This window comes from Staurois parvus, unplaced genomic scaffold, assembly GCF_062004578.1.
Source record: "Staurois parvus isolate SC_StPar_1 unplaced genomic scaffold, SC_StPar_1.0 ptg002861l, whole genome shotgun sequence".
NCBI classification, from domain to species: Eukaryota; Metazoa; Chordata; class Amphibia; order Anura; family Ranidae; genus Staurois; species Staurois parvus.
This window is the reverse complement of record NW_028320657.1, coordinates 57,447-75,366: the sequence shown is the minus strand read 5'-3', so window position 1 is coordinate 75,366 and position 17,920 is coordinate 57,447. Positions and strand designations below refer to the sequence as shown.

The 17,920-nt window shown below is 40.2% G+C and overlaps 1 long non-coding RNA gene across 1 annotated transcript in view; it reads right to left on the bottom strand.

The window, feature by feature from the left end:
* LOC149429021 (uncharacterized) overlaps positions 1 to 13,923 on the bottom strand; it is a 34,223-nt gene extending 20,300 nt beyond the window's left edge. Inside the window, exon 1 of the long non-coding RNA XR_016310626.1 lies at positions 13,856 to 13,923. This is a non-coding gene — a long non-coding RNA (uncharacterized LOC149429021). The remainder of the gene's footprint in view (positions 1 to 13,855) is intronic.
* Between the last annotated feature and the right edge of the window lie 3,997 nt (positions 13,924 to 17,920).

The window sequence follows — 17,920 nt, the reverse complement described above, 5'->3', positions numbered from 1 at the left end:
CAGTCCACCGTAACAAAACTAAGGACCAGAAGTAAGAAAGGGTGGGGGATCCATATATCAGGTAAACAGGAAACTTAAGTAGAGACCAACAAACCCAGTCCACCTTATCAAGGAGGTCTTGAATTTTGCTTGGAGAGGCTTCTGGTATTGTTCCACAACGGAGACAGGGAAGCGACAGTTTCCGGTTGATTTTTGTCTTCCAGGTAAGGTGAGCGACGCTGGCGTCATAGATGGTGCGGTAGTAATCAAGCTGAGATGCAGCAATAAGGATTTTCCCTCAGTAAAGTTGGCAAATGAATACGATTTTCCTCTGTAGGTGAATGACAATCGGAAAGAAAACATCCAACGATATTTAATGTTCTGATCTTGAAGAGGTTTCAACAGTGGTTTGAATGCTCGTCGTTTCTGTACAGTAGCCTGTGAAATATCAGCAAAGTAATTTGATATTGGGGTTTTCTCTTGCTTTGATCATGATCCTTTCCTTAACCCCAAAGAAGTGGGGCTTCACAATGATGTCCCTGGGAGGCCCATTTGGAAGGGGGGCCATTAGGGCTCTATGGGACCGATCCAATGCAAGCTTATGATCCTGTGCATCAGGAAGCAAGGAACGCATCAGTTCCATAACTGCTGCATGGGTATCAGTATAAGACTCAGGAAGGCCTCTAATCCGAAAGCTGTATCTTTGAGACCTATTTTCCAAGTCGCTGATTTTCTCCAGGGCTTCCTCCAATTCTACATGTAAATGAGAAATCTGTTCAATATTCTGATTGGTTCTGGATACTGTGGCGTCCAGCTTAGTTGCTATAGTATTGATATGATCACCAGGATCTTTGAAATCTTGCTTAAACTCAGTAGTGATATGCTTACTGGCCTTCTCTAGGCCTTGATCCAGCAGAGCAGAGAATCTCGCCAGTATGATAGGGTTGCTCGAATATTCGGATTGAGGCTGCTGGGAAAGTTGGGAGGAGAGGGCCTATAACTCAGGGCTAGCGATAATACTACTTTGGCTAATAATAATCTCTCTCATGGCCCTTTCTAATGAGGAGCTGGTAGATTGTGGAGAATCAGTGGACATATGGTTGTATAAAAAATGTATGGTTGTATTTCCTATGGAGGTGCACACTATTCCTGATAGTTTCCTGGGCCATTATAATGGAGCAGGAAGCTTAGTTAATTCCCTGGATTATGTGCATTGAGTTTACATGTTCTTGACATGTATTTACATGGCTTTCTTCCGGGTAATCTAGCTATTCTCCTACAGCCAGAGAACACACTGGTAGTAAGTGATTTACACCTAAACGTTAAGATCCCTCCAGGCAAGGACAGATAGACTTTATGTGTATATCCACTTTGCCACCAAACTAGGATAAAGCTTGCTTTAAATTTGTTTAAAAATATTTAAATAAAAAAAAAAACATTTTACTTGCTCTTGTCTTGTCCCTTCTAGGTAATGTTAAAGCGGAACTACAATGTATGTGAGCACCACAAACCAAAACCAAAAGCACTATTTAATGTATTTTTAACATTCAAAGCAAACTCATCCATCCATCTATGTCTCCATTGCTTATGTTGTTGAGAAATCACAATGTAAAACACCCCATGGCATTTCTGGCCTTGGCCATCTTGAGTTATGGCAGATGACTCATGTAGCATTTACTTCCTGCAATCCATCTGCCTTTAGCTCAGGCATAAAGGCAGGAGGATATGCTTAACTGAGAAAACCGCTCCTCTCTTCCTGAAGACTCCTGGGATGAATTACATCATTTGGCTAGGCATGGAAACTAGGAAGTAACTAAAGAAATGTAAAAAAAAGTTTAAAACAAGTAAATATGATATACTTTCATATATATTTACTAATGCCAGCAGCAAAAGGATTTGAAAAAGTCAATGTTGATTGAAAGAGTGAAATTCCACTTTAGGGAGGGGGCTGTGGAGCTGTGTTTACCATAATTAACAGTACTGGTGGATCTCATTATCACTTGTAATATACACTTGAACACTGTCTGGTCTAACAATGGGTTAAAGATCTAAGGGCTTGAGTAGTGCACTAAAAGACCCCTGATATACCATTAAACAGAACATGTCACACAAGTACTCCCCCCCCCCCCCCCCACACACACACACACACACCAAACCTCCTTTTATATTTTACGAAACAAATTGGGTAGTATAATGCATTTGTGCGCCCAAGAATTAACGTCAGTGTATTTTTTGCTGAAATTTTGTGCTTGAAAAACCATTTGATAAACTGCTGCTTTCATTAGACCTACCACATTTTATTTATTTATTTCAGGTACTTATATAGCGCCATCAATTTGCGCAGCGCTTTTACGTATATATTGTACATTCACATCAGTCCCTAAAGGGGCGTACAATCTAAGGTCCCTAACTTACATTCCTACATACACATAATAGGGCCAATTTAGACAGGATCCAATTAACCTACCAGCATGTCTTTGGACTGTGGGAGGAAACCAGAGTACCTGAAGGAATCCCACGCAAGGAGAACATGCAAACTCCAGGCAGGTGGTACCTTGGTTGGAATTCGAACCAACAACCCTAGTACTGCCAGGCGGAAGTGCTAAACATTTACAGTAGCCACTGTGCTGCCCATATTATCATTTTATAAAAAATGTGTGCAAACCCCCCCACAAAAACGCATCTGGCGGTGAAAGGGTTAAAACCCTGCTGACTGTCAACACTATCAGTGAAATAAGTATGTTGGACTCATAGTGTTACGATTATGCAGATAAGCTGCAGCCATTTATGTTATTCCTTATAGCACATAAGTGAAAGCATGAGATCATTGAATCTTCCAGTACAGGAAAATTATGTCAAATATTTTAGAAATGCTCAGGATAAACATACAGCTATGCCAAGAATGATTACAGGACCAGAAATAACTTGGAAGCAGACAGACAAATGAGAAATCTAGGTGGATCTAATAATATATATATCTGCTTTCTGTATATAGAATGATTTGAAGTTCTATAAATCATGTATGTCAGTGTAAGAAAACAATTCCACTAGAAGTCTGGGCACTATGTCTTTCCTCTCCATAACACATGGAAAGTCTCTTCTCTTAGCAAATCTTGTTCCGACACTCCAAAGCCACCAAGGACATTTCACTTTTTTGTCTGCTTTCATTTTTTTCTGTTGCTGTGTGTCAAACTTTTCTTTAACACAAGAATGATTACGCGTGCCAATTTCTGCCACAGAGTGCCCTCTGCTGGAAGCACATTGTTCCCAGCGACATATCTCCTGTATCCTCCACCAGCTACATTATCTCACAGAAGTGAGTACACCCCTTACATTTTTGTAAATATTTTATTATATCTTTTCATGTGACAACACTGAAGAAACACTTTGTAGTGTAGTGAGTGTACAGCTTGAATAACAGTGTAAATTTGGATATGACGCTGAGCATGTGCACTCAACTTCTTTGGTCGACCATGGCGAGGCCTGTTCTGAGTGGAACCTGTCCTGTTAAACCGCTGTATGGTCTTGGCCACCGTGCTGCAGCTCAGTTTCAGGGTCTTGGCAATCTTCTTATAGCCTAGGCCTTCTTGATATAGAGCAACAACTCTTTTTTCAGATCCTCAGAGTTCTTTGGCATGAGGTGCCATGTTGAACTTCCAGTGACCAGTATGAGAGACTGAGAGCGATAACACCAAATTTAACACACCTGCTCCCCATTCACACCTGAGACCTTGTAACACTAAGGAGTCACATGACACTGTGAAGGGAAAATGGCTAATTGGGCCCAAATTGGACATTTTCTCTTAGGGGTGTACTCACTTTTGTTGCCAGTGGTTTAGACATTAATGGCTGTGGGTTGAGTTATTTTGAGGGGACAGCAAATTTATACTGTTATACAAGCTGTACACTCACTACTTTACATTGTAGCAAAGTGTCATTTCTTCAGTGTTGTCACATGAAAAGATAGAATAAAATATTTACAAAAATGTGAGCGGTGTACTCACTTCTGTGAGATACTGTATATGCCTGGTTTTCTATTGGATGAACAAGAAACTATGACATGCCTGCTAAAGCTCTTAGTACCACCACTGATGGAAATCCACATGGGACCTACCTCTGACATACACTATCCAAGTATTTACCATATTATTTCACATGGACCTGGACCTATGTTCACTTCAAACAACCAATGGGAAGTTGTTGGGTTTTTTTCAAATTGCCTTTTATGTCACTGGATGGATGCATGATTTGCCAACAGGTTAACTTCATATCAACTCACTTCAATTTATATTTAATAAATCAGGCAATCTTTTTCGTAGGGGTATATTTATCATTGGTTCAACTAAAAAATTTACCAACATTTGACCATTATTTCAGTCAAGATTAGATTTTCCACATTCACTCCATTTAATGGTCAGTAAAATCAGTCTGTATATGCAATAAAGCATGCTTGATATACTAATTGTGGAACTCAAGGGGTTAATCCTCTGCACTGTGTAAAAATGCTGTTTGAGCTTGACTTCTCTGTTCCTCCCCTTCTTCCAGTGTCCCCCTCTTATCTCCTGATAAGACATATTGTGTGGAGACACTATGCACATGCTCAGTTTGGTGTATATTGCTAGAGAAATTGATTTTTTTTACCTGGGAGAGTGTATGTCATCAGCACAGGGCCAATCAGCACTGTCCAGAAAGAGGTCAGGGGTTCTTCATCCTTCTAGAGCAGAAAGAAAACACCTCCTACAAGCTTTAACCAGTGCTCTGCTGGACACTGATAGAAGTCACAAGACTGCTCTAACTGCTGATGAGAAAAGGTATTTAGCAGTTTATATTTACTAAAATAATTGGACTTCCATGTAGTGTGTACTGTGGGAAATCAGATATAGTAATGCAGGGTCCTGGAATTAGTAACACTTTAAGGTATATTATATTTACTTGTTTTAAACTTTTTTTTAAATTTCTTTAGTTGGTTTCTGACGTAGGCCAAAATGATGTCATATTTCATGAGTCTTCCTGGACATTTATTTTTTCATCTGGGGGAGGAAGGGCCTGAGCTGGGCAGCTGCCTGCATAGGCAGATAGATTCCAGAAAGTAAATACAACATAAATGATCTGCCCTTAAGGCCCGTTCAAGCTAGAATGAGGTGAGGGAAACTCCCGTTCCGTGCCGGTTTTCATCATTGCATTCAAATCGTACTGCCCTTGTGATCTTAGCGGGTGTCAATGCAAATTTAACGACATCTCAAATGCAGGTTCCAAACTTTTTGCCCACACCAGATTGCATGGTACAAAAGTTTCCAAACGTACTGCGTGAACTGTCTTTGGTGCAGTGCGGTGCAAAATGAATGGGCTGAAATTGAACTACACAGAACTGCATGTGAATCGCACAGGAACCACAGCACAATTCAAAGCAGTTTCTAGTGTGAACTGGCCCATACTCAAGATGCATGCAAGCAGAGTACAGCTATAAATGTCCATGTGTTTGTCTGCTGCTGCAACAAACAATTGGCAGTCCTGCTGGATATTTAATGTACATCCAGCTGCCTTCCTAGATCTATACCCAGTTACAGAAAACATGGGTTTAGCAAACACACTTATCTACTGCTTGACCCTCATAGGGCGAGGATGTGCTTTTTGTTTTCAAAAACCTACCTTTCCAAGTTGTTCACCTGAACTGCTGACAACCTTTGTTTTCACCTTCAGTTCTACAGTTTACGTATAAAACACCTTTAGATGAGCACAGACACACACACACATTTAAAGATAAATTCCACGCATGTTCTATTTTTACATATTTACATTGGTGCAGTTTGGACCAATGTAACAAAGTATACACCATACCTGTCCAATGCCTTTGGAAGTTGGAAATCACAGAAGTAGACACCACTACTTCAGTGACCTCCAATTGCTTCCAGGTCTCATGCTGAGTGGCTGGCCTGATGCATTCAGAACAGGAGATTGGCTACTTGGCATGAGTGCCATTCAAAGATAGTTCTGCATTTTTCTGAATGAACTGCCCCCGTCTCTCAACCAAGCTGGACCAATGTAACCATGTCATGACCTACCATACCTGCAATTCCTCTTTAAGAAAGTAACACCTAGCTTGATTTCTCTCCTTTTTCCAATCAAAGCTAAACAGCGTGAAAGGAGGAACCTCCACTGCTGGCTATTGTAACTACATTACCTACAGTGTACATTATTAGAATGGAGCTCAGCAAGGATACACTGCTTTCTTCCCTTTCTTATTATTGGGTAAATAGTGGCTGGATAATCTCATGACTGTATAATATAACAGAAAATAATATCACATAATATAGCATAATATTTTTCCATTGATTTGGCGTATTAGAAATGTTGCAGTTCAAACTCTCTGCATACTATGTGTGACCTCTGGAATGTTTTTTTTTTTTTCTTCATTGAGCTCCGTGCCTGGGAAAGATGCCAAGTTACAAGTCATGTAGATTAGAGTAGATCAGAGAAGCAGGATTGAGTTGCTCCAAGAAACAAGTGAGAAGAGGCCATTCTCAGACACAAGAGAACACCAGGGTTCGCAGAGTGTGAGATGGGCTTCTCTTCATTGATCCAATGCTTGTATTCATCTGCTACCAAGCCTTGACTCCACAATAACACCTCTAAGCATTTAACTCTCTCACTAGCAGAGAGAACATCTAACACTGCTATCTTGAAGAAGGAACAGATTCCTACCATAGATATTCAATAAACATACTAGAGCGTCTCCAATAAAAACGAATGTTTAAATCATCTTACAATGTAGTATGAATATAATGTCATTATCATATACATTATGAAATGAATATAAGCTGATAAATACTCACGTTATGTTTTTACATTAGTTATTTGCATACCAAAAATAAATACATTGTCACTAAAGATAATGTCTACCCTAGGAATTAAGTAAAATACTAGCCATTACTGACAATACAGTTCTACCCAGATTTGTTTCCCCATTAACAATTAAAACATTTCCTCCAAGGTCCCTTAACCTGCAAATTCTGAGGGAAAGCACTGTTGCAAACTCTTACCAGACACTTAATTACATAAAGCAGGTACAAAAATATAATTCTTTGGACAAGAAGTATATTAAATTGTACCTGCACTTCAAAAAAACCTTGTACACTAGATCAGAGTTTCAACTTTTTATTTCGTCAAGGCACCCTTTAAAACTATGGACAATCTCAAGGCACCCCATTCTAAAATGTTAAAAACTATTTTAACAGTTTTACATAATTCAGCAACATCCACACAAGTAAGACACCCAAAGTTAGAGGTGATTTATTCTTCCAAAGCAAATACACCTTTGTACACTGGTACTGCCTAGTATTCCAGTGTTTCTCTCTTCCCTTAGTTCTTCTTTATCACTCAGCTAATGTGAAACCAGCGCTGACGGAAAGGGACAGAGGAGGGTCAAACAAAGATGCTGTGCTGGTGACTGATATCCTCTTTAGCAACTGTTGATGTAATTGGTTGTTAAAATGCCGGCGGCTAGAAGATTTTAATGGTGAACAATGATAAACCTGTGGCTTGGTGTAATATAAAAGGCAGGCTTGATCCACCTGTCGCAAACGTGCGCACCAGAGACTGACGCAGTCTGCCATTTTGTTAAGAGTAGCATGTTATTCCCTCATTCTCCTTCCCCCTCCCTTCCTGAGAGGAGACCTGGCCAGTGTGTGTGTGTGTACTGTTTATGGGTCACTGGCCGGACAAGGCATCTTTAGCTAGGTGCCGAGCTGTCTGTGAAAGCTGTATCCTTTCTCACCTAGGAAGAGATAAGGCCAGCTTTCCCAAGAGAATTGGAATCTCACTGACCAAAAGTACCTGTGTAATTTCACACCTCGTAACAAGATAACAGAGCCTTCCCAAGATTTGAAAGCTACTCTGAGCTAATAACCTAGCTCAGCGTAGGTGACAGAATTAGATGAACACTTCTCAAAGCAATTTTTCCCCTATGTCTCATATCTTGGAATATGTAAGACTTACATAAAAACTGGACACCTCGCTTATCTTGGACCATCAGGGAAGCCGAAACATAGAACTCGCGAACCGTGCAATATATAATTTCATAATTCATATCTAAATAATCCCCAGGCTTGTCTGCATAATAATATACCCGCGGGTGGACTGTCGCTTGTGCAGATGGGAAGTTATGGACCAGAATATGAATTATGAAAGATGTTGGCTCCAGTTTAGGGTTCCGCCTGACGATCCCTTCCTAAACAGGGGATTGGTCTTTTACTTTAGAACTACCCCCTGCTGGGAAACTTTAAAACAGGCTGTCAAACCTAAGAGTAGAGTTGAAGAATTCTCCCATCTTTACCATCTAACATAGAGAGATCAAAAAGCACCCTTCTGCTCAGAAACGTGATCTGCTTACACCCAAGGCTTAATGGCAAGTACTTTAACCTCTCTCTGTTATCTCTTTGCTGTGCGGTTATGCTCTGTATATTTATATATATATCTTAGTTACATCTTTTTTCTGTAAATATTTTTACTGCCCCTGTTTGACCCTTTTAGTAATAAATCTCTCTTTCTGAAAGTGTTGAACTGTTTCTATAGCTCTTAAATGCAATTTACGAATCCCTGCCATTGAAGAGCCGCCACAGTTTGTTTTAACCCTGTGTATAACAGGCCTGTATTATGACCAGGTTATGCAGTTGATTATATCAACCATTATAGCGTTATAGCTGAACGTCGAGTTTCCTCTTGCTCTGAATAAAAAGGAGGTGGTGGCAGTGTGAATGGTTAATTGCCTAATTAACCTGACCCAGTAACAATCGATCCATGCTGCTGGCACGTCAATCTGTATCGTTGTGCAGGGTGCAGCCGAGTGTGGCATTGTTACGCACGTCACATTGCGGTTTTAGGTCGGCTAGCCCTTCGGTCACGAGTTTTGTTGAGAAGGTCTTGGATCTGACGCAGTGATCGTGACATATTAGACGTCGCAATCGTGGAATTGTCGCATGTTGGTGGCGGCGATCTTGCGATCGTGACATCACCCACTGGCTTGTATACAATTTTTGGGAAATTTAGAGGCATTTTGCCAAGGCACCTCTGAAGAAACCTCAAGGCTGCTAGGCTGGTTGAAAAAGGCTGCACTAAATATTTCCACTATGAAGCCACCATCTGGGCCTGTAGACTGCGGTCCTCAACTTCAAAGTGCAGAAACCAGGTCCTGGGAACCCAGGTAGCCCCATGCAACTTCCACTTTACAAAGGGTCAAGCATAGGCAACCCTTCCTTTGGACTGCTGAATGCCTCACTCAGCCTGCTGCCTGCATTGCACTCTGGCATGTGATGTTAACTCAGCAGTTTGTTTTAGATCTTCTGCACTGATGAGCTGCATATGTGCAAATTTTCCTAACTAGTCTGCTTGGATATCTTTTGGACAGGATGAAAAATGCAGTGGTTGAAGGCCTGCATTGCTTGATGTACTTGGCTTGTGTACAATCAATCAACCGCAACACCCCCCGAACGTGGAAGCACTGACTGGGCTAAATACTGAGACAGATACTGAGCCATGGGGACCAGAAAATAATTGCGTAACAAGGTAATGGAACTTTATAAAGATGGAAAAGGACATATAAAGATGTCCAAAGCCTTGAATATGGCAATCGGTACTGTTAAATCACCTATTAAGAAGTGGAAAGTTCGGGGATCTCTTGATACCAAGCCAAGGTCAGGTAGACCAAGAAAGATTGCAGCCACAACTACCAGAAGAATTGTTCGGGATACAAAGGGAAACCCATAGGTAACCACAAGAAAAATACAGGCTGCTCTGGAAAAAGATAGTGTGGTTGTTTTGAAGGAGCACAATATGGCTAAACTGGCAACCCAAAACACCCATGCATGTCAGATTTGGTCCTGCAAGAAGAAAAAAAAATCTCTGTCGAAGCATTCTACTAACAATCTTTTCATATAATTTCAACTGTTAGCAAGGTAAAAATAAGTTTTTTTTTTCCTTTGTAACACTGAAGACACTGAATTGTGCATTTGAGCAAACAATTTACGAGTACCCATACAAATTGCAAATATCGTGGTTGATATAGGTAAATGCCCATTTATTCTGCTGGGCTACCAAAGTGCACACCCAAGTGCAATTTTCCACTTTTTACAATAATTTCTTGAAGACATATACATTTATTTTACATATAGGGAATGAGCCACTTTGAAAGTTTAGTAGGAAATGCAAACAATTTTATAAAGCCACATAGAGAAAACCCTGCACAGCAAATACCGAAATTATACAATAACCAAATACAAATGTATATAATAATACAATAAACAGTACTGTGCAAACATTTTAGGCAGGTGTGAAACAAATGCTGTAAATGAAGAATGCTTTCAGAAATAGAATTGTTAACAGTTTATTTTTATCAATTAACAAAATGAAAAGTAAATGAACAGAAGAGGAATCCAAATCAAATCAATGTTTTGTGTGAATACCCTTTGGCTTCAAACCAGCATCACTTCTTCTAGGTACACACAGTTTTTGAAAGAACTCGGTAGGTAGGTTGTTCCAAACCTCTTAGAGAACTGATTACATATTGTCTGTGGATGTAGACTGTCTCAAATCCTTCTGTCTCTTCATGAAATCCCAGACAGACTCAATGATGTTAAGATCAGGGCCAAACCATCACTTCCAGGATTACTTGTTCTTTACGCTGAAGGTAGTTCTTAATAACATGGGCTGTATGTTTAGGGTTGTTCTGCTGCAAAATAAATTTTGGGCCAATCAGACTCCTCCTTGATGGTATGGCATGATGGATAAGTATCTGTCTGTATTTCTGAGCATTGGGGACACCACTGATCCTGACCAAATCTCCAACCTAATTTGTAGAAACACAGCCCCAAATTTGCAAGGAACCTCGACCATGCTTCACTGCTGCCTGCAGACGCTCAATATTGTAATGCTTTCTAGACCTTCGGCAAACAAACTCCTGTTACAGCCAAATATTTCACAGTTTGACTCATCAGTCTAAAGCATCTGCTGTCTTTTTTCTGCACCCGAGTTCCTATGCTTTAGTGCATAGTTGAGTTGCTTAGCCTTGTTTCCACATCAGAAGTATGGCTTTTTGGCCGCACTTCTTCCATGAAGACTACTTCTGGCCAGACTTCTCTGGACAGCAGATGGGTGTACCAGAGTCCTACTGGTTTCCATAAGTTCTGTGCTGATGATGCTGTTGGACGTCTGATTTTGTAGGGAAGTAAGCTCGATATGTATTTCAACTGTTGCATTAAGTTTCCTTGGCCGACCACTGTGTCTGCGGTCATCAACGTTGCCCGATCAATGGTATCCTCCATGCTGAGAAATACAGGCAGATACTTATCCATCATGCCATACTATGAGGGAGGAATGTGATTGGCCCCAAATTTATTCTGCAGCAGGGCAATGCCCCAAACATACAGCCAATGTCTTTAAGAACTATCTTCAGTGTAAAGAAGAACAAGGAGTCCTGGAAGTGATGGTTTGCCCCCCCAGAGCCCTGAGCTCAACATCATCGGGTCTGTCTGAGATTACATGAAGAGACAGAAGGATTTTAGGCAGACTACAAGATCTGTGGTTAGTAATCCAAGATGTTTGGAACAACCTACCTGCCAAGTTCCTTCAAAAACTGGGTGTACCTAGACGAATTGATGCCGTTTTGAACCCAAAAGGTAGCCACATCAAATATTGATTTGATTTAGAGGTTTCTTCTGTTCACATTTTGTAATTTTATAAAAAACACTATTAAAATGTATATTTTTGAAAGCATTCTTACTTTACTGCATTTCTTCACACCTGCCTAAAACATTTGCATAGTACTGTACCTTAGCTCATAAAAACACTTAAAAGGATACGCTCACCTTTTTAAAAAAAAATAATGAATGCACATCTTTTTGCAGGAAAAAAAAGTGTTTTTTTTTTTGGAGCCTGTAAAGCATTGTACCCCACGATTAGGAGATCGCGGGTGCTTGTCAGTGTATCTATCTGCTTGTACCTCATACGGACAGGCAGATACACACTGACAGGAACAGACAATTAACTACCAGAGCATTCAAGAGTGCCATGGTAGTTCATGGAGAACTACAAGCCGACAGCTGCAAAGGCTATCTGTATTTGTAGTTTCCCATTCACAGAAGTCTGTGAATGAATGACGGGGGCAGGTGAAGATTGATCAATTGCTCTCACTAGAGGCATCAGAATGGGCAACTGCTGCAGGAGTGGGAACATGTTACATGTTCCACCCAAAAAATGGTGAACTCATCCTTTAAAAACATTAAAAGATGAGAATGTTTGTTTTTAAGCATTTTTATTGGCTAGGGTGTATCTTTAGTAATAAGGTTTACTTAAAGTATAATTATTAAAGGCATTTTTTTTAGTTTTGGATAGAATGGGAAGATTCAGTGGTAGGGGTGTTCAACCTCTCCATTTGCCATGTTTGGCATTATCATCAAAACTGACGTTAAAGAAAATCCAGAATGCTGGGTTGTAACCAGAACAGGAATAGAGGGGATATCTTCCAAAGGCAACAGTATTTCTGGTGACAAGCAGGAATTTCCTCATTTTGGAGGGGTTTCCTCTCACTTCCTGCAAAAGGACATAAAGTTAAGGGAAATCTACTCAATGGATGTAGAAAAAAACATTACAGGGTTTTACGTATTCCCTGTCAAAATGAAAAAAAGTCTTGACTTAAGAGAAATTTTAAGCAAGTACTGAGTAACTTCCTCTTTGTCTCTGTATCACAAATCAAACTGAAAGTGCTAAGGTAGTCTGGACTCTGATTGCTTACTGTTACATCCTGCTTTCTGTATAGTAGAGACAGCAAGGAGCCTGCAGTAGGCATGTTGGAAATACCTCTCCTGCATAACCACAGATAGGAAAAGAGGGTTCTCAGACTACTGACAAAAATGAATGAGATATACTGATGCAATGCAGCAAAGTCTGAATGAAAAACATAATGACATGGAGCACACCAGCTGAATGCCATGCATGCTACTCAAGCCTTCGTTTCCAATTTTTGAGAAATGCGTACTTTAAATTTCTGGAAGATCTGGAGGCCAAAACCAGCATGAGATGACCTGACCCTTATAATTTTAATGTGTATTATAATCAGATATGTTTTAACCACTTTGAAGAAATAAAATTAAATAAAAAAACACAACCTCAGCTTACCACATCCTGAGCAGTGGTAAAGTCAGGTATGATTTTTGTTCTATGACTGATATGCACTACTGTGCTTGGTAATCTTATATTCTATTTTCTGCAGAATAAGCAATTATCTACATTGTGATAAATGATATTTGAGGGTTGTATCAAGTGCAAGTATGCCTTGCATAGTTAGATTTTTGCTTTCATTTAAGCACAGCTTTTAGGGCTCAGGGTACTCAATATATGATCTATTATACCAGTATACTTATTTATGGCACCACTCACACATTAAAGGATAAGTTCATAATTTGAACAAAAATGAAAAAAAAGTAAATTTTTCTGCAGGTGAATGCACTGTTTTGAAATAGTGACAGCTAGTATGAGGAACTTCTCCCTATACTGCTGTCACAGGGAGGAAGAGGGGGATTGGGCAGTGGCTGCAGCAGTAAGCATTTGTTACATGTTCCACCCTAAAAATGGGTGGAACATGTAACGTTCTCAAAGGTGAACTTATCTTTTAAGTTGCATCATTTCCTTTATAATAACTATTTTTGTATTTGTTGCAATTGTCATCATTTAGGGAATAAAACATGGAGACATTTCACAGTATATTGCTTTATCCCTGTTTTCTTGGTTCCAAATCAGAAAGACCGAACTGTGACCAGGGAAGAATATTTTGTCTGCAACCATCACTCTACTGAGCAAAAGAAGGATCTTCGAGCAATGATCTTACCATATAGCCAAGGGAACATTCAAGGAGATTTCGAAGACAAATAGCGACACAACCGCCGTAAGAACCTTCAATACAAAAAGGAAAACAATATATATTACTAAAATGATTTTAGAAGACAGATCACATGACTATTTAGAATGCATTACTAGCAATTTTTATTATTTTAGAGAAAAGTTAGAGGAAGAGTTAGATTGGAGAACATACTACAACAAGGAAAGACAGGAAGTTCAGCCCACTGCAATAGCATATATGGATATACAGACAAGAGTAAATACTAGATTGATTTACTTTTTATTTCAGGTACTTATATAGCGCTGTCAATTTACGCATGCTTTACACACACACATATTGTACATTCACAATAGTCCCTGCCCTCGAGATGCTTACAACCAGAGCTTTGTGAGGCCTTAGGCAGAACTTAGACATGAGGCCCCATTCACGCCCATCTGCTTGTCCGTCTGCAAGCTATGCAGCAGGTTTTCCCAGATTGAGATCCTCATGCGGTGGATAGAAGGGGTGATGTGCGCAGACACAACATCATTCCTCATTGACTGGCAGAGCTCCAGAAGTCTTAGGTTACATGAGAGGTGAGTGTGACAGGGCTTTTAATGTTGCCTGCGCACAGCAGCATTAAGGTGTCCTGTCACCTCTAAAATAAAGTCACGCTGCAAAACAGCTGCTCGGCCGTCACAAGGCCCACTTAAGTCAGAAAGGGCTCTTAACATTGCCTGAGTACAGCAGCATTAACCAGTTCAGCAACAGAGTATTTTTTTTTTAATTTTTCACATACATGTAAAAATCTAAATTTTTGGCAACAAAATTACTTCAACCCTCAGAACATTATATATTTTTGAAAGCAGAGGCCCTGTAGAATAAAAAGATGACATTTGCACAATTTTATGGTACATCATATTTGCGCAACTGTTTATTAAAACACAGATTTTCAGGAAAAAATATAATAAAATAAATTTCAGTGCAAAAACACACAATAGAATACCCATTTTTGGTTAAAATATAAAAGATGAAGTTGCATCGAGTAAATAGATACCAAACTTTCCATGTCTTAAAATTGTGTGCACCCTCAATATTGCCAAAAACTACAGTGTCCAAAAATCACCATAGATGACGCTTTAAAAGCATTTATAGCTCATCAGGTTAGAGTTAAAGCGGAGTTTCACCTAAAAATAAATAAATAAATAAAAGTCAGCAGCTGCAAAAACTGTAGCTGCTGACTTTTAAAATACAGCCACTTACCTGTCCCTCGGTCCAGCGGTGTCCTCACCACGGCTGGTTTCACCAGCCGTCTTCTCTCCCTGGTGCCGACATCTTCAGTGTGGGCACCTGGCTGTGACAACTTGAAGCTTCACAGCCAGGTGCCCACTGCGCATGCGTGAGAAGCGCTGCGCTTTGTGAATGGCCCCGTAGTCTTCTGGGACCTGTCACGTGTTGTTCTCGCTCAGACGTTTACAGCGATATGTCACACGTGGTGCGACCGCGGTTTACATATGAGAGCACACCCTGAGCTTATGTTTGCGCAGGTGTGCGGGGCAACATGGGTTATGGCATTTTTTTTTCATTGTAATATATTTTATTATGATTTAAAATATTTAAAAAATTTTCTTTTTCTTTATTTTTACTTAACTTACTTGCTGCTAAACCTATGTGATAGCAGCAGGTGACGGGTACTCTTTATGGAGACATTAGGAGTCTAATAGACCCCAACATCTCCCCTGCCTGTCACACCATCTAGCCAAGCACAGATCAGCTTGGTTAAATGTGTCCCCTGGCTGTACTGGCCAGGAAAGGGTGTATCTGAAACCAGAAGCAACATCACTTGCATGTGAGATCGAGGCAAGGATTTGCCTCGGTCTCACATCGCTCTCCCTCTCCCTCTCCTAGCCGGTGGCAGTGTCCCCAGGCTGTGGTAAGAGCAGAGATCCAGGGAACCAAGGGAGGAGGGGGGGTGGTTCCACGCTGCCGGCTCCATGAAAGTGATCGGCAGCTATGGACCCTAGTGCTGCCAGGTGGGAGTGCTAACCACTTAGCCACTGTGCTGCCCAATGTGCATGCACATCAGCAAAACACATGGTAATATATAAAACTGCCTTCGAACTGCATCACAGAGCAGAACACAGGTTCCGCCATTGCTATATGTTGTGATAACGTGTGGCAAAGTGCTATTTTGAATGGCACCCCAATACACTGAGCTAACATGCCACAACATATTTTTAAAGCGACAAAACACACAGCTGCGAACCATCTATGCATTGTGGTGCTGGGTGTGAGTGTCTCTGGGAGAGTAATGCAGGTCTGATAATACCTGCAGTGTTTATTTTGAATGAGCACAATGCACCACAATGCACACTACCACATAAAATACATCACATTAACACAAATGCGATTACACACTGCAATGTAGAGGAGTTGTCTGAATAAGTCTTATTGTCCTAGGTCTATACACAAATGTTTACACCAGTGGTCCCCAAACTGTGGCCCTGGAGCCGGATGCATCTGTTTGTTTGCCTTTATTCAGCCCTTGAGGCATTACTCCTGCCACTGACACCAACAATGCGGCATAATTCCTGCCACCGACAGCAATAATGGATCACTATTCCTTCCAATGACACCAATAATGGGGCATAATTCCTTCCACTGACACAAATGATGGGGCATAATTCCTTCCACTGAAAATAAAAATGGGGCAGTATTCTCCCACTAACACTAACTATTTCTACCCCTAATACCAAAGATCAGGCCTTGTTTACTTGGCACAGTCCAGCCCCCCTAAAGTCTGAAGAACACTAAACTGGACCTTTCTTTAGAAAGTTTGGAGACCCCTAGTTTAGTCTTTTAAGTATAACTTATTACCAATTCTGTCTCAGTTTCTCAAGCTGGGAAGTTATTTCTTCTTCAGGAATAGGATTGTTGGTTGTCTAATATTGCGCTGATGTAGTATTAAGTCTATTTGGTACAAATAGCACTTAGATGTAATCCTCATTAGATGTGAATGAGTTATTCCCACATGTATTATTGTGATCAAAAGACCAATTTCTTGCATACAGCAGACTTCCTGCTGAGCACACTGCAAAGCAATGTTTTGACCTACTGCATGTTTTCTCAAAGAAAAATTTGAAGCTGCAAATACATATATGAAAACTGTTCTACCTTACAAAGTATTTGTAATGGTCCTTAGTAAGTACTGTGATCCAAATACCCAAGCTCAACCTTCTACCCTGGTCTTGGACTTGTCTGCAGACAACACAACTGATACAGCCTGCTGCATGAGAAATCTATTGCCAAGCTGAGCACCATCACCATGGTTGTGCAAAGCCATATATAAATACTATTTTCAGAAAGTCATTATTTCCAGAGGTTCCAGTGCTATACTGTAGACACAAGCAGCATTGAGAAATAGAAGCAGTCTCTTTATAATGCCTATATTACAGCGGAAGTGTTCTCTGCTTTAAACTGCTGCTTACAGGTCCTCTTTAAAAATTGGAACTAGGCAAAGGAAAAAAAAAATATTCTTGTTTAATCAGCTCCTGTTGGGACCTCATTTGTGTGGATAGAGACATTTGGGTTTTTTGGTTTTTTTTTTCCCATTTCAGCTCACTGGTTTTGCTCTATGACAAAAAAAAAGGGTTTTGAGTTTGGATACCATTTAACAGAAATATTTTACTGCGATCAATTGGCATGATAAATGTTAATCTAAGGAGCTGTTGCAATTATCATATTCTGATTTACCTGCTTTTTTCTATTACAGTTTTTTGCCTTGCTAATATGCAATATCTGTACTTTATAAATAGGTTTGAATATGTATTTGTTCCAACCCTGTCCACTAGAAAATCACATTTCAGCCCCCCAAAAAACCTCCTCATTTGCATCTAAGCTGCCCACGTGGCATACCTCAATGCAATTTTATACACATAGAGTAAGACAAAAAAAATCTCAAACACCTAACTCTACTATTCATGTACCAGCACTGCTTTCTTGAGTGATGACCAGTGATCCAGTGCTGTAGCCTGCGCCCACACGAACCAGTGATCAATATTTTACATTGGCATG